At 41.9% G+C, this 22321-nt stretch overlaps 1 pseudogene; it reads right to left on the bottom strand.

Annotated features, from left to right (window-relative positions):
* The window catches only part of LOC138783751 (hemopexin pseudogene), a 57087-nt pseudogene extending 55339 nt beyond the window's left edge, over positions 1-1748 (bottom strand).
* Between the last annotated feature and the right edge of the window lie 20573 nt (positions 1749-22321).

Genomic DNA, 22321 nt, shown 5'->3' with positions numbered 1-22321 from the left:
AGAGACGGGAAGCAGGAACCAGGGACTAGGAGTAGGGACTGGGTAGCGGACAGGAATCAGGAACAAGGACTAGGGACCAGGTAGCGGACAGGTAACAGGAACAACAGGGAGCTGGGCCAAACGCTATGGGAAGCATGTAGAGGCTCCAACACAGGGGACAGGGCATGCTGGGATTTATAGGGAGTGATTGTGTGCAACTACCAATTAGGGGCGGACTGGCCCTTTAAATCTGAGACAGCCGGCGCGCGCGCGCCCGAGGAGGCGGGGACGCGCGCGCCGGCCGGCACAGACGGAAGGAGGAGCGGGACGAGGTGAGGCGCCCCCAGGGGCCGAACACACAGCAGCGCCGGGTCCCTGCACCAGGACCCCGGCGGCTGCCTGACCTGGATGGCGGTTGCGGCGGCGTCCCGGAGCACGGGACGCCGCCGCGGCCATGACAGTACCCCCCCCCTTTGGCCTCCCCCTCTTTCTTGCCTGCAGGAACCCCTTGATGAGATCTTTATCCAGGATGTTAGCCTCGGGTTCCCAGGACCTCTCCTCCACATCTTTGTAGTGGTAGAAGGACGGACCATGAAAGAGATACAAGCCATGGGTGGTACACATAGCGCTGTCCAGCTCCTCGTGGATGATGGTCTTGTCTTCTCCAGAGCGTTTCCGAAAAACCAGGTCCACCTGTGTGAGCTTATTTCCCCTGATGAGATATAAGTCGCTGGAGTGCGGGCAGGTGAAGGCGGCATCCACTACAGTCACCCCCGGGACCTCCCATTCTTCCTCTATGGCCTTTGGATACGCTGCAATCGGGATGTATATTTGAGCTGACAAGTAAACAATGACCTGAGATCCCTGAATAAAATACATCCGATTCTCATGGGTGAAAGCGGCATCTACTGCCCCCTGCAGGTTAGTCCAGGTGTGATTGAGAGGCCAGGCGTGCCATCCATCCTTATTGCTGTCCACTCGGAAGTACCAGCCTCCTCGGAAGGCGTAGATACGGGACTTGTCATCAGAGCTGAAGGCCTCAAAAGATCTATTGCTGCAGCGGTTGTTGATGGCCGTAAGCGTGACGTTGTGTCGGGCAGCGTGTCCGTGTCCTCTCCCCGGACACCTGACAAAGTAATCCCTGGTGTCCAGCGGTCGTGGCGACAGGACCTGCCCGCTCACCGGATCAAATCGGGTAAAGTTGATGCCACTGAAGCAGTAATATCTCTCCAGCCACCTGACGGCAGCCGTGCACCTCCCCAGGGCCGCCCAGTGCCGCTGCTTTACCGCCGGCTTCTCCACATAGCTGTAGATATATACCGTGTCATCTTTGAAGAAGATGACACTGTCCGTCCGGCACTCGCCCCGGTGACACTCTACGGCTGCGTCCAGGTCATCAGGAATTCCAGGGAACTCTTGGCTGATCGGACGAGGGAAACCACTCACCAAATTACCTTCAAAGAAACTCCAGACCTGGGAGCCCTTGAAGAGATAGATCCTCTGGTGCTCTTGTGGCTTTTCCTCGTTGTAGTTCCTGAAGGCGGCATCGATAGGTAAGGTCACCCCGGCCCAGCTCTCATTTATACCGCACGTTGGCCCCTGGAACCCCATCCATTCTGAATCTCCTCGGAAATAATGCATGACTCCTTTATCATCTAAGGTGATTGCCCCGAAGCCTTCATCTGTGCAGCGATCTGCCATCCCTGGCACCTTGTAGTCGGGGTCGGGGGCAGAGTGCAGGTTGGTGCCGGTGTCATTGTGTCTTCCTTTTAACCTTACTGTAACGCCCGGAGTAGTGGATCCACTGAACCGGCACCAGCGATGGCACAAACCTCACCAGGGAGCGGAGTCTAAGGGGCCGCTGGTTTTCACCAGAGCCCGCCGCAAGGCGGGATGGACTTGCTGCGGCAGGCGACCCCCAGGTCGCTACCCCTGGCTTGGTTGCTGGTGACGGCAGGCGAGGCGTGACAGGAGCAGGTACTGACAGTGGCGTGTAAGCGTACCGCAGGTGACAGGCTGGACACAGGAACAGCAGAGAGACGGGAAGCAGGAACCAGGGACTAGGAGTAGGGACTGGGTAGCGGACAGGAATCAGGAACAAGGACTAGGGACCAGGTAGCGGACAGGTAACAGGAACAACAGGGAGCTGGGCCAAACGCTATGGGAAGCATGTAGAGGCTCCAACACAGGGGACAGGGCATGCTGGGATTTATAGGGAGTGATTGTGTGCAACTACCAATTAGGGGCGGACTGGCCCTTTAAATCTGAGACAGCCGGCGCGCGCGCGCCCGAGGAGGCGGGGACGCGCGCGCCGGCCGGCACAGACGGAAGGAGGAGCGGGACGAGGTGAGGCGCCCCCAGGGGCCGAACACACAGCAGCGCCGGGTCCCTGCACCAGGACCCCGGCGGCTGCCTGACCTGGATGGCGGTTGCGGCGGCGTCCCGGAGCACGGGACGCCGCCGCGGCCATGACAATCATAAACCATCCTTTGCTCATTTGGAAAGTAGGCTGCAGTCAGGTACCTTTGATGGTGACTTATTTTCCTCTCTCAATTGCAATAAACCTGCATACTGTATATTGTGTATACTGTATATTGTGTATGACCGGTCAGGTTATCACTGGTTAACAGTAAATCCCATTACATCTTTTACCTGCTCATACATTCCTGCTTTTTTCTGTGTGAACAAACATATTCAAATGTCAAAACCGAGTGATCCTATGTTTACACAGTGTTCTCTTCTAAACATGTACATTGAATAGCTCATAGAAATGTTCACAATTACTCAATTTCTTACTTACTAGACAATACTTGTAAGGTGCAAATAATTTCAACCCATGGTCAGTGACCGGGAGCTGTCACTTTGGAGCATCAGATTTGTGCTTGGGCCAGGACTTTTAGCTATAATATGGACATAAAAATGCAACCATATTAGGCTAGCGTAAACCTACCCTCACAACTTACCTACCTTTTTTTAGATTTAATCTTTGTTTGTATTAAAGTGTCCCTGTCACTTGAAAGAAAAAAAACTTTACATGTGAAAAAGTTGTCAATTATTTTATTTTATTTTTCAAGTTATAGAACCCTTAAAAAAAAGCATGTAAAACTTGAATAAAAATTAGAAACTGCATTGTGTGATAAACAGAAGGCTAGTATTATGGCGAACTTATTTAAGAGCAGACTTACAGCGGTTAAAGGGGATATCCAGCGCTACAAAAACATGGCCGCTTTTCCCCCTCTCTTGTCTCTAATTCAGATGTGGTTTGCAATTAAGCTCCATTTACTTCAATGGAACTGAGTTACAAACCCCACCCAATCTGGAGACAAGAGAGGGGGAAAGTGGCCATGTTTTTGTAGCGCTGGATAACCCCTTTAATAATCAATTTTTGTCTCAATCTGAGCATGTGGCATTTGATTACAGGTGGCTGAAGAAGCTGGATGCATGGATGCAGCCCTAAGGCTGCATGGAAAACATGGATACAACCATAGGCTGTAACTATGTTTTCCAAGACTCCCTAGGGTTGCATCCAACTTCTGCAGATACTGGTAATCAAATGCTGCATGCTTGGGTTCGCTCATCTCTGATATATATTATATACATACACAGTGGTACCTTGGTTTAAGAGAAACTTGGATTGAGAGCGTTTTGCAAGAAAAGCTCACATTTTTCAAAATTGTAACTTTGATTAAGAGCATTGCTTTGGTTTAGGAGCTCCCTATACTGGATGGGAGTGGGGAAGGGGTATGGTCTGCATAGCGGTGTCTACAGCACTGTACTCTGACCCAAGAAGTCTCCCTCACCTTCCAAATCAGCAGATCCACTTCAGGCTGGGGCTTGCATCAGGGGACAGGACTGTGGAGAAAACCTCTTCATAGCTGTAACCTCTCTCTTCACGGACAGAGAGTGCTGCTATAATGTGCTCACATCTGCCCTGCTCATTCCTTTATGCTCCCTGAAGTCTCTGTCAGCCCTTGTGTTTCCCATCCTCACCATTCCTGCTATAATGTGCCTGCACTCACACTCAGCTATACACACTGCTGCTATAATGTGCCTGCACTCACACTCAGCTATACACATAGCTGCTATTAAGTGCCTGAACCTACACTCAGCTTGACACACTGCTGCTATAATGTGCCTGCACTCACACTCAGCTATAAACACTGCTGCTATAATGTGCCTGAACTTACACTCAGCTATACACACTGCTGCTATAATGTGCCTGCACTTACACTCAGTCATTCACACTGCTGTATGTAAAGTTTCTGTCACTGTCCTCCTGCACAGCTCTGTAATTCTCACTTCCTGATTGGCCCATGCTGAACACACACCCCTTCCCATTTCTGTCATGTGACCACACAGACCTCTGACACCAGATACCGCTTGAGAAAGCGGCCAAACGCGAAACGTGTGTCGGGGTAGCGGACGCCAGATACCACGATGAGTAAGCGCTCCTTATGATCTTTTGGATACTGCATTGTTTAGGTAGAGTTACATGCAGTTTACCTAGGAGGCCATGTGGATACACTGCATGGCTATATACAATTATTTGGACGCTTACATAATATATGTTGCTATGATTATGTGACTTTTTACATTCATGGTCTCTTGGCTGTCTTTAATTACTGGATCCTTTTTTGCACAAAAATATTTTTTATGCTAATAAAAATTGTTAATGTTTAAGAATCTAGCTTTGTGTTGTGTAATTGTTCTATAGTAAGGCTATTGATTGTGATATATTTTGGACGTAACTGTGGTTAATTAACTCTGCTAGGCAGAGACCAAGGTAAACATTGTGTGTCCCTTGGAACTATTGTATATAAAAATTCTCTATTCTAGCCTGTTGTACTACGCTACTGCATTATGGGGATCTGCAGTTCCATCCTGTATCTACAAACGGCTTCTGCGTTTTCAGGATTATGCACTTACTATACATTATACACTACACGCTGTTTGCTGCACTGTACAGTAACTTATAATATGACACATTCAGCTGTTTCTAAATGCTTGTTTCTTATGGCAAAATTTGCTTTGGTTTAAGAGTTATGCTCGTAATCCAAGGCACATATATATACCACATCATTGCAGTATTGCCACCAAAAGGCAGCACCTCATCAAAAATATGCTGTATATCTTCAACTTGTGATCGCAGCCTTAGGAAACCCCGAGAACATGATCTGTGGAGGATACAACCCTCAGCCTGGTTGCCATGGCATGGAACCCATCCTTGAGCTTAGGGTAGGTTCACACTGCGTTTTCAGCATCCGTTTAACGGATCCGTTTTTTTTAGCGGTCAAAAAAGTAGTGTCAACAGTACTTTATTGTGCGTAAAAAAAAAACGCATCCGTTTTGATCCGGTTTTTTTTTATAATGGAAGTCAATGGAAGAACGGATCAAAAACGGATGCACACAAATGCATCCGTTTTTTGCAATCCGTTTTTTGCAAAAAACTGATCCGTTAAACGGATGCTAAAAACGCAGTGTGAACCTAGCCTTACTATGTGCCAGGTAACTAAAGGACACATTCGATACAGACATCAAACATCAAACATAGTTTCTAATTATATTGCAAATAAAAACACTAGTAGGTATCAAACAGAAATCGCTTGTTTGACACCCAACAGCTAACATTATACCAGCAGTGGCCACCCCCAGAATGATGTCACTTTTATGGTCCCCTTGTGTATACCCCTTGGCATCAATGTATATGTATGATAGAGAGAGAGAGAGAGAGAGAAAGATAGATAGATCGATCGCTAAATATGAGACAGATAGATCCATAGGGAGATAGATAGATAGATAGATAGATAGATAGATAGATAGATAGATAGGGAGATAGATAGATAGATAGATAGATAGATAGATAGATAGATAGATAGATAGATAGATAGGAGATAGATAGATAGATAGATAGATAGATAGATAGGGAGATAGATACGAGATAGATAGATAGATAGATAGATAGATAGATAGATAGGAGATAGATAGATAGATAGATAGATAGGAGATAGATAGATGGATGGATGGATAGATAGATAGATAGATAGATAGGAGATAGATAGATAGGAGATAGATAGATAGGAGATAGATCGATAGGGAGATAGATAGATAGATAGATAGATAGATAGATAGATAGATAGATAGGAGATAGATAGATAGATAGATAGATAGATAGATAGATAGATAGATAGAAAATAGATAGATAATTGAGAGAAATTTGGCTGACAGCCGTCACTGTTTGCCCTCTTGACCTGTAAGTGAATAGCTCCTCCTGGTTTCACATTTCTTGTAGATGTGATGTGAGTGCTGTACATGTATTTATATCAGTGTGGTACGGCATAACAGTAACATTGACAGCGTAAATCACTGTCACATAATACATCAGTTTACTGTGCAGTCATTTTTCTATACCTTAGACTATGGGGTTACGTTATATTCTGTCCCTTTCCTATAGCTCCATCTTCATACATAGGTTTATGATGTAGTGTAACGGACATTTAAGCCTCTGTTTACACTGGTGCCATAACTTCCATTCTTACAGAAGCCATGACGGATAGGATTCATCTCTTGACTTATAATGGATCCATCAGCCGCATGCTAAGCTATTGTGGCCATCAATGCACAACAGAAACTTAGAGAACAAGAAAAAGCTGTGTGCATGTAATGAAAATGCTAACATGAGATGAATATTCCCTGCAACAGGCTGAACTACTAAATACAAATGTAAGCTTCCATAGGTATTGTTCAGCAGATCTGTCAAACTCTTCATATTCAGCAACTTTCTCCGACTCTGAACACTCAGCATTTCATTTCTTGCGGCTGCAGTGGATGCCGCCCTAGAGAGTCCAGGAAAACACAGACACAGCCATGAGCTGTATCCATGTTTTCCTGGCAGCCCTAGGGCAGCATCCAACTTCTGCAGCCGCAGGAAATCAAATGCTGAGTGTTCAGAGTCGGAGAAAGTTGCTGAATATGATATTCCATGATCTACCATTGGATCAGGTTATTAGCAAGTGATATCATATCAGGCAGAGGAGAAAGGTAATTTGTGTCACCTAGACTTACTGACGGGACAGTTAACAGTGGACTGACACTTCAATGCGTGTGCAGGTGACCTCACCTCCACAAGTTTGCAAGGTAAATATACGTACAGGAAAAAACAAGGTTCTCAAAATCCCATCTACTTAATTTGGAAGGAAAATTCAGTTGATAGCTTGAGGTGACATCCGCTCATGTTGTTTGCTTAGCTTTCCACCTTTCATTCACTTCCCTACTTTGATCTTTCTTCTGCTTTTTAGTTCAGTGCAGAAATTGTTCACTAAGACTTTAAAACAACACGGGCAGTGCTTTATGTCATAAGTCATACATAATAAAATGCTAACTGTAACGCCTGGAGTCGTGGATCCACTGAACCGTCACTAGCGATGGCAGTAACCGCACCAGGGAGCGGAGTCTAAGAGGCCGCTGGTTTTCACCAGAGCCCGCCGCAAGGCAGGATGGACTTGCTGTGGCAGGCGACCCCCAGGCAGTACTCAGGAACAATGGGTAAGCAGCGGACAGGGGCTAGGGACCGGGACAGCGGACAGGAACTAGGAACAAGGACTGAAGTCAGGAACAACAGGAAGCTGGGCCAAACGCTATGGGAAGCATGTAGAGGCTCCAACACCTGTAGTGGGGCAGGGCTGGAACTTATAGGAGAGTGTGATGTGCGAGAACCAATTAGGGGCGGACTGCCCCTTTAACTCTGAGACAGCTGGCGCGCGTGCGCCCTAGGAGGCGGGGACGCGCGCACCGGCCGGCACAGCGACGGACAGGAGCGGGGCGAGGTGAGGCGCCCCCAGGGGCCGAAGTGGCAGCAGCACCGGGTCCCTGCATGTGGACACCGGCGGCTGCAGGACAGGGTGAGAGGGTGCAGCGGCGGTCCAGAGCGCGGGACGCCGCCGCAGCCCTGACACTAACGTCCATTTTTGTCACCTTTCTCTGTTAAATCTTGAATTCTGATTCGCAGGGAATCTGGCATTAAATTTGCTTCGTATCGATTTGCGAATTCGCCAGATTTGTAAGTTCTCTAAACTTATTTACAGCACTGTCTTTTGGCGGGAGCAAGGGGTTATCCATAATCCCTAGCACCCTTCCAATCACCTGTAAGCCCCACTGTGCTGTCAGCACCTCCCCCTCACCCTCTGTATAAGATGATTGGCTTCCTGGAGGCGGTCAGTCGGCTGTGTATAGTGGAGAGCAGGTTGCAGCAGGCAGTTAGAGCAGGGAGAGAAATACAGAGAGATAGGGACAGGGAGGAGAGGAGGGTGTATTGTGGGTGGTTTTCTATGGGAGCAGTGAAGCCATTGTCCAGTATACCAAGTAACTGGGTGACTGCTGTCCAGTATACCAAGTCACTGGGTACTGGGTGTGCATTATAGGAAGTCACACAGTGTCCATCTTAATACCTCACTGGGTGCTCATTTACCAATGTCCACTGCTGTCCTGGGAGAAAATTGATATTATGCTGCTGATCCACCAACGTCCACTACAGTCCTTGGTGAAAATTGAAGGATTGAAAGGCTAATTGACATTTAAAAAAAAAAAAAAAATTACATTTTTTAATTTTGACACTGTCACAGCAACAGCTGTTGAAAAAAATCACTGCTCTGTAATAGTCCGAGTATTGTAGCTACTATAGTTTGCCTGTTTTAATTTTAAAAAAATAGTTTGTATGCAATTCGTGAATATTTGCGAACTTATCTTTAACTACTATGTATGTTATATGTGTTATTATAAGTTTAGTCTTCATACACAACCTTTAAACCATACACAACCATAAACATGCCACACCCAAGCACTGCCATCATTGCAAAAAGCAGGGGTCAGAAATATTGCTGACCTACAGGTCCTACATATATATGATAGGGTAGAAGTAGAGGGTCAGAGTCTAAATGTGACACCACAATGATTGGGGAGCTGACCCTGAATTGTTGGGTGACATAGGTACTGGTTGCGGCATCAATATCTGGAAGTCTCCTATGGCCACAAGCTAGGCAACATTGTTATCTGCTTATATTTGGATAACATGGTTAAAACTAATGAAAAGAATGTAAAACATATCCTACAAATGTATGACAAGAGACAAGTGTCAGGAACCGGATAGCTGGACAATACAAGACAGTGAGCCCTAAGCTCAGCCCCGCCCACTGTCCTCTACCTATTTGCCACAATCCGCCCTAAGATGGCGGCGAGCAACTGGGCGTCAGTCCCTGCACTGGCTAGGTGGGACACAAAGACAAGACAGACAGACAAAACACAATAAAGAATGGTCGACAGTTTGCTTATGCTGACCACAGTGGTTAACAGGAGAAAATGCTTGTCTCTTTGCACAGCTCCCACAGTGTGCAGTCACTGCAGCCTATACGGAGTGCTGCCTCCTGCTGTGAAAAGATAAATATAAGTCATAGGATCCCCCACTCCCCATTTTCCCTATAGTTAGAGGGAGGTGATAGTAGACCCTATCACACTGCCATAATTATATATGATGGTAATACCCCTTTAAATCCCACATGCCAATAACATTACGTAAGAGGTAGAAAAACAAATGTTTGTAATCTTTCCAAAAAGTTAGGACAAATTGATAACAGAGTGTATACACTGTAAAGAATCACAGAGGGCAAACATTCTGACATGTTAATCGCGGCATTATAATCTTATTACATGTGTATTGTAGGTTCTTTTTGTGTAAGATTCTACGATATGTAGTGTAGTCGTGAGATAGGGAGACGTGAGAGCACATAGACCTGCTTACCCAGCACAGTAAACTACACATAACCCTGATGTCACTGTCTTGTTCTGGAGAAACACTACATTTTGTAAGCATGCTATTTAGTTTAGTAATTTTCTAAGTCTTGTGTATGCCAGTGTTAAGTCAGAGAACGTGTCTCCCGATGTTTGAGGGATATGTAGTATAGTCATGACACCTAGGACATGTTCAATAATTGTAATTTGACATACAGTGACAGACAACAATGCAACCAGGTGGTAGGGAAAGCAAATCATATGCTGGGGTGTATAGCTAGAGGCATAACCAGTAGGAAGAGGGAGATTGTGATCCCGCTGTATAGAGCTCTAGTAAGACCACATCTACAATACTGTGTCCAGTTCTGGAGACCTCACCTAAAAAAGGATATTGATAAAATAGAACGGGTCCAAAGACGGGCTACAAAAATGGTGGAGAGTGTCAGGTGTATAGTCTGGAGAAAAGAAGAGAAAGGGGGGGGGGGCATGGTTGAAACCTTCATATATGTTAAAGGGTTAAATAAAAGTCAAATCTTGTTAATAAGAAACTGAACACAAAATAAGAGGGCTCAATCTGAGGTTATTGGGAGGAGGATCAAAGGTAAAATGTTACTGAAAGAGTAGTAGATTCTTGGAATAAACTTTCAGCAGTTGTGGTTGGCAAATCTATAGCAACTGAATGTAAGCATGTCTGGAATAAACATATATCTATCCTAAAATGAAAAAAAAAAGTTAGACTCGATGAAGAGTGTGATTTTCTGCCCACAGCACAGTTTTCTATGTTTCTAAGTTTTCTGGTAGAAAAGACCAGGAAAGCAGCATCTCAGACTTTGTGCATATTGAGCATTTTTGGGTCTTGTCTGGTTTAGAGAACACAATTTAAAATAATCCTAAATGAACTAAGGCAAGCATCTCATTCTCTGGAGGATTGGTCCCTCTGTGCATTACACAGGCTATTCAACTAAATAATGAAAATAATAATGTAAATAAATAAATACTGTAATGCTTTGTTGGTCCTGCGGTGGCGCTGCAAAGGAATTGACACTCTTTGGAGTTGACGTCAAAACGGTCACCGCTGCAACTATGTTCTGTTAATCCATATGCAGCTTACACGAATGGTGTATAATTTCTGAATAATCAATTTCAATAATATATATATATATATAACCTGCGTCATCAGGTTAATATGAATGGCGTGAGATAAGAGAACTAAATTAGAACTATAGATTAAGGTCAAATGCTATTATATTAGATGATGGAGCTAGAGAAATAGTTTTCCCCCTAATATTTATTACAAATGAGATTTATGTGATAACATCCAGTTATAACAATGAAATAAAAGGTAAATACATATAATTATAATAATAATAGTAGTGCAATAAATTAATATTAGCATTAATATAATAGTCACTTTGTAATATAAATCCTTTTCCTGTTTTGCAGTATTCTTCCCATCTCTTAATGCAGCCAGTAATGGAAACGATGGATGTTTTTAATGTGGTTTCCATGGGTACATATAGTGACACGTACATATGTAGACAAGGAGTACAATTTCTCCTCTACTCTATTTTAGCTATTACAGTTTGACATTTGTGGGGAATAAAAATATATATATATAGAATATATTTGCAGTACAGATGTATTATACATGTCCCTAGGCATAGCCTTGGCAACCAGAAAACCTTCATACATTAATGGTTGCATTTAGAGAACCAGAGAACCAACCTTCAACAGATACTTGGGGCCACATGTATCATCCTGCGAACGGATGATTTTCGGCGGAAAGTGCCGATTTGCGTATTTTTTTATACGCAAATGGCCGATTTGCGAATAAAATATTCGCAAATCGGCACTTTCCGCCGAGAAAGCCAGGGGGGCGGAAAGGGGGCGTGTAGTGGGCGGAACGGAGGGCGCGGAGTCCGCGCGATTTACCATCCGCTCCGCCCAAATATACGCCGAAAACCTACTCCAGTCCTCAGCTGGCGTAGGTTTTCAGCGGTGCGCACCCGCGCGCACGGGATTTATGTAGAGGCAGTCCGCCTCTACATAAATCTCCGTAGCGCCGGAGCTGCGGGGGTATTTTCAAGTCCGGCGTAAAAAACGCCGGACTTAATAATTGCCCCCCTTGGTGTCTACTATAAAGATACCTTGTATTTCAGGACAGAACAGCTTTACAAATCGATATAAAAAATCTATTAAAGCAATACAAAGGTAATATGAATATGTTAATGCATTATATACAATACGCAGTCAATCTCTTGCTACTATTATAAGATATTTCAGGTGCCATAACATTTAATTCTATAGAGAAGTATAGTACTGTGCAAATTTTAGGCAGGTGTAAAAAAAAAAAAAAATGCTGCAAAGATGTCTCCCATCAGGAAGGTGTCTGATTAGCTCAGAGTTTTTATTTTGTACCCACAGCCGATGTCATTAGGAACTATCTTTTGGGTTATTAAGAAGAAGGAGTCCTGGAAGTGATGATATGGCTCCCACGGAGACCTCATCTCAAATTCATCCATGCTGCCTTGAAGGCAAAGGGCGGCCACGCCAAATATTGATTTGATTTAGATTTCTCTTATTATTATTTTCTTTGTGTTGATAGAGAACAATAAACATTAAAGGAGAACTCTGGGCAAAAATCTATTTTTTAATATGTTATTACATGAGCAAAGTTAGACAAATTGAAAGCATTCTTACTTGGCTGCAGTTTTTTTTTTTTTACACCTGCCTAAAACTTTTGCACAGTACAGTATATGTAACAGATTTTTACTTAGAATAAATACATAACAATAATAATAACAATAATAATATCCCCAGGGACGGTTGGAAAATGTAAGAATTGGAGGGTGTGGGAGTTATGGGATACGTTGGAATGTAGTAGGGTTATAGGTGGAGTGGGTCGGCGTTCCGAGTAGTTGAGATAGGATAGAGGGTGAGGTAAGGTGAGGGGGGATAAGTAGGTACGTCAATTAGATAATAGGAGAGTGATGTGCCATGCTGACCCAGGTCTGCCCTTCTACAAGGGAAAATTGTGGAAATCTGGAAATTTGAGGGCAGGGGTAGGGTATCATTTTTGTTTGTTTGTCTTTTTTTGGCTATGGGCAGAATAGTGTTAAAGCCCTACCCTCTACTGGAAAATAAAAAAGGCTACACCGAAACGTGCGCCGGGGTGGGGGCAGCCAGTGGACACCCGGACATTCCATCACTAGTGGTATTACCCTTTAAGAAATAATTTTCTATGTATGTCTACTATGGACTTATTTATGCATTGATAGGTCTCTATGTATTACTTTCCAGCACTTTGCACTTTAACTGATATATGATTCATCTCGTGTTCACATTGTGTCCATATTTATTTAATTTGTTGAGTCCACCTGTTGCTGTCCCTTCTTGTTCGCTTGCTGTTTTTAACATTCTTTCAGCCCTGGTTCATTGTTTGTTCATCCATTTATTATGAATTGTTATAGTGTTATGTTTTTAATAAATAAAATAAAAATAAAAAATAATAATAATAACAATAATAATAACCACAAAGCCAAAAATATAATAATCTTGACCAAAGACACCAAAAACTGACTGTATACAGACATGGGAGATCATTCATGTGCAGAGTACAAAATGACAAACATGAAACAATCTCACCGTACAGCAGTACAGCCAATAGTGGTATCATGAACATCCTGACTACATGTGATACATTTAGCTTGATTTCCTGGAAAGCTATACATTTTATTACGTACTAGGATCGTCAATTACTAAGAAAGATGTCTAATGACATGTAGCTTTATAACATGGAAGCGTCCGCAGCTATTAGCCAATCACCTTGGGTCTGAGACCCCAGGAATCAGCTACAGACACCGGATCTTTTCCCCTGCAGTGAATCTCCTGAATCTGCCAATGAGAGAGCCTGTTTCTGTTCGCTCTACACTTTAGTTAATGCAGAGCCCCCCCGCGCCCCATGATGTTTACACAGTATGGCTATATTCCCACTAAGTAATAATATGGGGAAGGCGGCCATCATCATGATCATTATTAGTGGACGTCTATTTAACAAAACGACCGCCTTTTACCAATATTATTACTTATGGTTTTTGAGCTCTGTTTAAAATTACGTCCGTCATTTTGAGTCTAAAATAACGGACGTCATTTAGCAGCCTGGCCTCCCTTTAGTGCAATGACGGCTGTTGGTACATTATTCTAGTTTGGGATTACTAATCGCCCTTTGGCAACGGAGAAAGATCGTGACAAAAGAAAAACTGTGTGTGAACAACTAATAAAAAAAGTCCGCTGTTTGCGAAAGACGTCCAAAAATAATGATCATGTTCAATATTTTGACATCTGCGGTAAAAACGTCCATTACTCAATACATTGTGTGCATTGGACGTCCGTCTCTCCATTGACTTCAATGCATTGCCATTGCAGTCAGTTAAATTGCGACAATAACAGACTTTTTTAAAAATAATATCAACATCGGCCGCCTTTTCTCTATTTTTGACATTGTGTGTACATAGCCTATAATGCTTTTATTTGTATAGCTCCAACAGATTCCACAGCACTTTACATAGTTTTGCCAATTTTGGTCCCTGTCCCCATTAGGGCTCTCAATCTAAATTCACCTATCTGGGTGTAGGAGGAAACCCACGCAAACACGGAGAGAACATACAAACTCTTTGCAGATGTTGCCCTTGGTGGGATTTGAACCCAGGACCCCAGCTCTGCAAGGCTACAGTGCTAACCACTGATAGTAATAGCAAGCAATAGGACAACCCCTTTAAACATATATATAATACTGTAATAAATGGGGATACAAAGCTGGATATGTTGGTCTAAAGATAAGCGAGTCTGTGAAAACTAGGTAGGTTAGGTTTTTATAGAGCTGAATTTCCTTCATGAAAGAAATGAAGACTGAAATGGGAAACTAATAAAACTTTTTATCCTCTATTGTTTTATGTTAAGAGATTGAAAGCAGGTAAAAGATCACATGATCCCTCTAGTCTGTGCTCCTATTATTTCCTTTTTATGATAGTTGTTTATCCTGGAAAAAAGGGTTAATCCAGCTCACCTAAGCTTATATCCCAGAAACTGCACAAATCACTCCTGAGTTAGCTTATAAGACAAAGAGAAAGTTCTAAACATCTAAAAACACCCCTTCATTTATGGTCTTCTAAAAGTTAACATATCAGCACAAATAAACTTGCCACGGTAATGGCGCTGGTAAGCTTGAAATGCTGCAGACTTGAAATAGCACAGGTCTAGTTTGTTTGTAGTGCTAGTTTACAAAGTTGAGGCTTTTGAACAGTTTTCGCTGGTTTTAAGATTTCTTTTCTGTTTATATTCACTTACTCTGGATTCACCAGTGATGTGTAGAAGTATAAAATAGAAAATTAGGACTGGATGTAGAAAGCATCATAACGCTCAGACTTTATATAGTTAAGAGCCATAGAGAGGCTTAAAGAGGTTATCCAGTGCTACAAAAACATGGACACTTTTCCCCCCCTCTCTTGTCTCCAGTTCAGGTGTGGTTTGCAATTAAGCTCCATTTACTTCAATGGAACTGTGTTTTAAAACCCCACCCAAACTGGAGACAAGAGTGGGGCAAAAGTGGCCATGTTCTTGTAGCGCTGGATAACCCCTTTAAAATATAACATTGAAGAAAGTTGATGATATTAGAAACTAAAGATTGACAGAAAAAAAAACCCTCAATGGTCCATCTAGTCTGCCCTTATGTTATTTATATTTCTCTTAGGATAGGTAAATGGTTAACCCAGGCATGCTAACCTTTCCTTACCAGCCACATCTGCTGTAAAGTTGTTCCAAGTATCCACTACTCTTTTAAATTGTAACGTTTATGGCTGATGGGCAACAAGTAAAAGTACACAAGGGAAGGATGGATAAATGATGCACATTCATATAGTGGACAGGATGAAGGGAATACGATATTAAGTCCAGACGGAATAACAATTACTAAGCCAATATTGTATGTGGCCGGAATGAGAAGTGTATTAGAAGAAGGACAGGGATTAGAAATGTTTACTAAAGAGGAAGGAATGTGTAATGCTTAGTGCTTACTATTCCTAGCAATGATCATAATAATGGCCGTGCCAGATATAGCTGGAATCTAGATGTTCAGACGGCATGCACTAGAAATCACTGGAATGTTTAGCAAGAATCCAGAAATAATGATAATGTTCCCGATGCGTGCTAAGATTGGATGGAGCGTGTGTGGGGGGGGGGATGTGGTAGAAATTCTAAGATCTCATACTGGAAGATAGAAAATACTCCCATAAAAAGCAAATGCTAACAAGCAGGTGTTATGTATAGACAGTGTAGAGAATGGATGATTTCATTACATGATATGGTAAGAATTAGGAGACCAGTTACTAGAATGATAGGTTAGGATTATGACTACACCACGTCACTGTATTATGAATTAGCACTAGGATTAGGCTGGGTTCACACTACGTTTTTGCAATCAGTTTCTTCCATCCGTTTTTATTTTTTCAAAAAACGGCTCCGTTTTTTTTAACGTATACAAAAACGTAGTCGACCTCATTTTTTTGTCCGTTAAAAAAAACGGATCCGTTTTGATCTGTGTTTTTTTTTTTTTTTAATGGAAGTCAACGGAAAAACAGATCAAAACAGAGGCACACAATTGCATCAGTTTCTTTCATCAGTTTTTACAGAAGAGGATCAGTAGTGTTGTACTAGGTACAGTGTAGTAACAGTAGCAGTATATACAGCAGAGGATCAGTAGTGTTGTTGTACTAGGTACAGTGTAGTAACAGTAGCAGTATATACAGAAGAGGATCAGTAGTGTTGTACTAGGTACAGTGTAGTAACAGAAGCAGTATATACAGAAGAGGATCAGTAGTGTTGTACTAGGTACAGTGTAGTAACAGCAGTATATACAGCAGAGGATCAGTAGTGTTGTACTAGGTACAGTGTAGTAACAGAAGCAGTATATACAGCAGAGGATCAGTAGTGTTGTTGTACTAGATACAGTGTAGTAACAGTAGCAGTATATACAGCAGAGGATCAGTAGTGTTGTACTAGATACAGTGTAGTAACAGTAGCAGTATACACAGCAGAGGATCAGTAGTGTTGTACTAGGTACAGTGTAGTAACAGTAGCAGTATATACAGAAGAGGATCAGTAGTGTTGTACTAGGTACAGTGTAGTAACAGTAGCAGTATATACAGCAGAGGATCAGTAGTGTTGTTGTACTAGATACAGTGTAGTAACAGCAGTATATACAGCAGAGGATCAGTAGTGTTGTACTAGATACAGTGTAGTAACAGTAGCAGTATATACAGCAGAGGATCAGTAGTGTTGTACTAGATACAGTGTAGTAACAGCAGTATATACAGCAGAGGATCAGTAGTGTTGTACTAGGTACAGTGTAGTAACAGCAGTATATACAGCAGAGGATCAGTAGTGTTGTACTAGGTACAGTGTAGTAACAGTAGCAGTATACAGAAGAGGATCAGTAGTGTTGTACTAGGTACAGTGTAGTAACAGTAGCAGTATATACAGCAGTGGGTCAGTAGTGTTGTACTAGGTACAGTGTAGTAACAGTAGCAGTATATACAGCAGAGGATCAGTAGTGTTGTACTAGGTACAGTGTAGTAACAGTAGCAGTATACAGAAGAGGATCAGTAGTGTTGTACTAGATACAGTGTAATAACAGTAGCAGTATACACAGCAGAGGATCAGTAGTGTTATTATACTAGGTACAGTGTAGTAACAGTTGCAGTATATACAGCAGAGGATCAGTAGTGTTATACTAGATACAGTGTAGTAACAGTAGCAGTATACACAGCAGAGGATCAGTAGTGTTGTACTAGGTACAGTGTAGTAACAGTATATACAGCAGAGGATCAGTAGTGTTGTACTAGGTACAGTGTAGTAGCAGTATATACAGCAGAGGATCAGTAGTGTTGTACTAGGTACAGTGTAGTAACAGTAGCAGTATACACAGCAGAGGATCAGTAGTGTTATACTAGGTACAGTGTAATAACAGAAGCAGTATATACAGCAGAGGATCAGTAGTGTTGTACTAGATACAGTGTAGTAACAGTAGCAGTATATACAGCAGAGTATCAGTAGTGTTGTACTAGGTACAGTGTAGTAGCAGTATATACAGCAGAGGATCAGTAGTGTTGTACTAGGTACAGTGTAGTAACAGTAGCAGTATATACAGCAGAGTATCAGTAGTGTTATACTAGTAACAATGTAGTAACAGTAGCAGTATATACAGCAGAGGATCAGTAGTGTTGTACTAGGTACAGTGTAATAGCAGAAGCAGTATATACAGCAGAAGATCAGTAGTGTTGTACTAGGTACAGTGTAGTAGCAGTATATACAGCAGAGGATCAGTAGTGTTGTACTAGGTACAGTGTAGTAGCAGTATATACAGCAGAGGATCAGTAGTGTTGTACTAGGTACAGTGTAGTAACAGAAGCAGTATATACAGCAGAGGATCAGTAGCGTTGTTATACTAGGTACAGTGTAATAACAGAAGCAGTATATACAGCAGAGGATCAGTAGTGTTGTACTAGATACAGTGTAGTAACAGTAGCAGTATACACAGCAGAGGATCAGTAGTGTTGTACTAGGTACAGTGTAGTAACAGTAGCAGTATATACAGCAGTGGGTCAGTAGTGTTGTTTTACTAGATACAGTGTAGTAACAGCAGTATATACAGCAGAGGATCAGTAGTGTTGTTATACTAGGTACAGTGTAGTAACAGCAGTATATACAGCAGAGGATCAGTAGTGTTGTACTAGGTACAGTGTACTAACAGTAGCAGTATATACAGCAGAGGATCAGTAGTGTTGTACTAGGTACAGTGTAATAACAGAAGCAGTATATACAGCAGAGGATCAATAGTGTTGTACTAGGTACAGTGTAGTAACAGCAGTATATACAGCAGAGGATCAGTAGTGTTGTACTAGGTACAGTGTAGTAACAGTAGCAGTATATACAGCAGAGGATCAGTGGTGTTGTTATGCTAGGTACAGTGTAGTAACAGTAGCAGTATATACAGCAGAGGATCAATAGTGTTGTACTAGGTACAGTGTAGTAACAGTAGCAGTATATACAGCAGATGATCAGTAGTGTTGTACTAGGTACAGTGTAGTAGCAGTATATACAGCAGAGGATCAGTAGTGTTGTACTAGGTACAGTGTAGTAACAGTAGCAGTATATACAGCAGAGGATCAGTAGCGTTGTTTTACTAGGTACAGTGTAATAACAGTAGCAGTATATACAGCAGAGGATCAGTAGCGTTGTTATACTAGGTACAGTGTAATAACAGAAGCAGTATATACAGCAGAGGATCAGTAGCGTTGTTATACTAGGTACAGTGTAGTAACAGTAGCAGTACTGAATATAGAGCAGAGGATCAGTAGTTTTGTACTATTTACAGTGTAGTAATAGTAGAAGCAGTATATACAGAAGAGGATCAGTAGTGTTGTTATACTAGGTACAGTTTAGTAACAGTAGCAGTGTATAATACAGCAGAGGATCAGCAGTATTGTTATACTAGGTATAGTGTAGTACCAGTAGCAGTATATACAGCAGAGGATCAATAGTGTTGTACTAGGTACAGTGTAGTAACAGTAGAAGTATATACAGCAGAGGATCAGTACTATTATTTTACTAGGTACAGTGTGGTAGTATTTGTGTATACAGCGGAGGGTAGGTAGTATTATAATATAGTGGTATAGTATAGTAGTTGCAGTAGCATATACTATACAGCAGAATATCAGTAGTATTGTTGTACTAGATATAGTGTAGTTATAGTTGCAGTATATACAGGACTATCAGTTGTATTGTATTATCAATAGAATTGTTGTATTAGGTATAGTGTAGTAGCTGTAGTATTCTAGTGTACTAGCCATAGCACTATATAAGGTATAGTAGTATTATTAGTACATAGAAGGGATCATTAGTGTTGTTGTAGCAGTAGGTGTTGCGTAGTTGTAGTATTATGTAGAAGAGATAATCTGTGGTGTTGTAGAAAGTATAGTGTTGCCACTGCCGTCATGTACAGTACTAATAGATTAGTTGCTGTTGTATTGTTGCACTAGGTAGAGTGTAGTACTGTTGCACTAGGTATAGTGTAGTACTGTTGCACTAGGTAGAGTGTAGTATTGTTGCACTAGGTAGTGTAGTACTGTTGCACTAGGTAGAGTGTAGTATTGTTGCACTAGGTATAGTGTAGTACTGTTGCACTAGGTATAGTGTAGTACTGTTGCACTAGGTAGAGTGTAGTATTGTTGCACTAGGTATAGTGTAGTACTGTTGCACTAGGTATAGTGTAGTACTGTTGCACTAGGTAGAGTGTAGTATTGTTGCACTAGGTAGTGTAGTACTGTTGCACTAGGTATAGTGTAGTACTGTTGCACTAGGTAGAGTGTAGTATTGTTGCACTAGGTATAGTGTAGTACTGTTGCACTAGGTATAGTGTAGTACTGTTGCACTAGGTATAGTGTAGTACTGTTGCACTAGGTATAGTGTAGTATTGTTGCATTAGGTATTGTGTAGTATTGTTGGACTAGAGTGTAGTATTGTTGCACTAGGTATAGTGTAGTACTGTTGTACTAGGTATAGTGTAGTATTGTTGCACTAGGTATAGTGTAGTACTGTTGCACTAGGTATAGTGTAGTACTGTTGCACTAGGTATAGTGTAGTATTGTTGCATTAGGTATTGTGTAGTATTGTTGCACTAGAGTGTAGTAGTACTGTTGCACTAGAGTGTAGTACTGTTGCACTAGGTATAGTGTAGTACTGTTGCACTAGGTAGAGTGTAGTATTGTTGCACTAGGTATAGTGTAGTACTGTTGCACTAGGTATAGAGTAGTATTGTTGCACTAGGTATAGTTTAGTACTGTTGCACTAGGTATAGCGATAAACTGTTGCACACTTTATAGTGTAGTATTGTTGCACTAGAGTGTAGTACTGTTGCACTAGGTAGAGTGTAGTACTGTTGCACTAGGTAGAGTGTAGTATTGTTGCACTAGGTAGTGTAGTACTGTTGCACTAGGTATAGTGTAGTACTGTTGCACTAGGTATAGTGTAGTACTGTTGCACTAGGTAGAGTGTAGTATTGTTGCACTAGGTAGAGTGTAGTACTGTTGCACTAGGTAGAGTGTAGTACTGTTGCACTAGGTATAGTGTAGTACTGTTGCACTAGGTATAGTGTAGTATTGTTGCATTAGGTATTGTGTAGTATTGTTGGACTAAAGTGTAGTATTGTTGCACTAGGTATAGTCTAGTACTGTTGCACTAGGTATAGTGTAGTATTGTTGCATTAGGTATTGTGTAGTATTGTTGGACTAAAGTGTAGTATTGTTGCACTAGGTATAGTGTAGTACTGTTGCACTAGGTATAGTGTAGTATTGTTGCACTAGGTATAGTGTAGTACTGTTGAACTAGGTATAGTGTAGTACTGTTGCACTAGGTATAGTGTAGTACTGTTGCACTAGGTATAGTGTAGTATTGTTGCATTAGGTATTGTGTAGTATTGTTGGACTAAAGTGTAGTATTGTTGCACTAGGTATAGTGTAGTACTGTTGCACTAGGTATAGTGTAGTATTGTTGCACTAGGTATAGTGTAGTACTGTTGCACTAGGTATAGTGTAGTATTGTTGCATTAGGTATTGTGTAGTATTGTTGGACTAAAGTGTAGTATTGTTGCACTAGGTATAGTGTAGTACTGTTGCACTAGGTATAGTGTAGTATTGTTGCACTAGGTATAGTGTAGTACTGTTGAACTAGGTATAGTGTAGTACTGTTGCACTAGGTATAGTGTAGTATTGTTGCATTAGGTATTGTGTAGTATTGTTGCACTAGAGTGTAGTACTGTTGCACTAGGTATAGTGTAGTACTGTTGCACTAGGTAGAGTGTAGTATTGTTGCACTAGGTATAGTGTAGTATTGTTGCACTAGAGTGTAGTACTGTTGCACTAGGTATAGTGTAGTACTGTTGCACTAGGTATAGTGTAGTATTGTTGCACTAGGTATAGTGTAGTACTGTTGCACTAGGTATAGTGTAGTATTGTTGCACTAGGTATAGTGTAGTACTGTTGCACTAGGTATAGAGTAGTATTGTTGCACTAGGTATAGTGTAGTACTGTTGCACTAGGTATAGTGTAGTACTGTTGCACTAGGTATAGTGTAGTACTGTTGCACTAGGTATAGTGTAGTATTGTTGCATTAGGTATTGTGTAGTATTGTTGGACTAAAGTGTAGTACTGTTGCACTAGGTAGAGTGTAGTATTGTTGCACTAGGTATAGTGTAGTATTGTTGCACTAGAGTGTAGTACTGTTGCACTAGGTATAGTGTAGTACTGTTGCACTAGGTATAGTGTAGTACTGTTGCACTAGGTATAGTGTAGTATTGTTGCACTAGGTAGAGTGTAGTATTGTTGCACTAGGTATAGTGTAGTACTGTTGCACTAGGTATAGTGTGGTACTGTTGCACTAGGTATAGTGTAGTACTGTTGCAGTAGGTATAGTGTAGTATTGTTGCACTAGAGTGTAGTACTGTTGCACT

The sequence above is a fragment of the Dendropsophus ebraccatus genome, chromosome 1 (assembly GCF_027789765.1).
Source record: "Dendropsophus ebraccatus isolate aDenEbr1 chromosome 1, aDenEbr1.pat, whole genome shotgun sequence".
In the NCBI taxonomy this organism is placed as follows: domain Eukaryota; kingdom Metazoa; phylum Chordata; class Amphibia; order Anura; family Hylidae; genus Dendropsophus; species Dendropsophus ebraccatus.
Note: the sequence above shows the minus strand (reverse complement) of the source record. Positions and strands in the feature narration are given on the sequence as shown.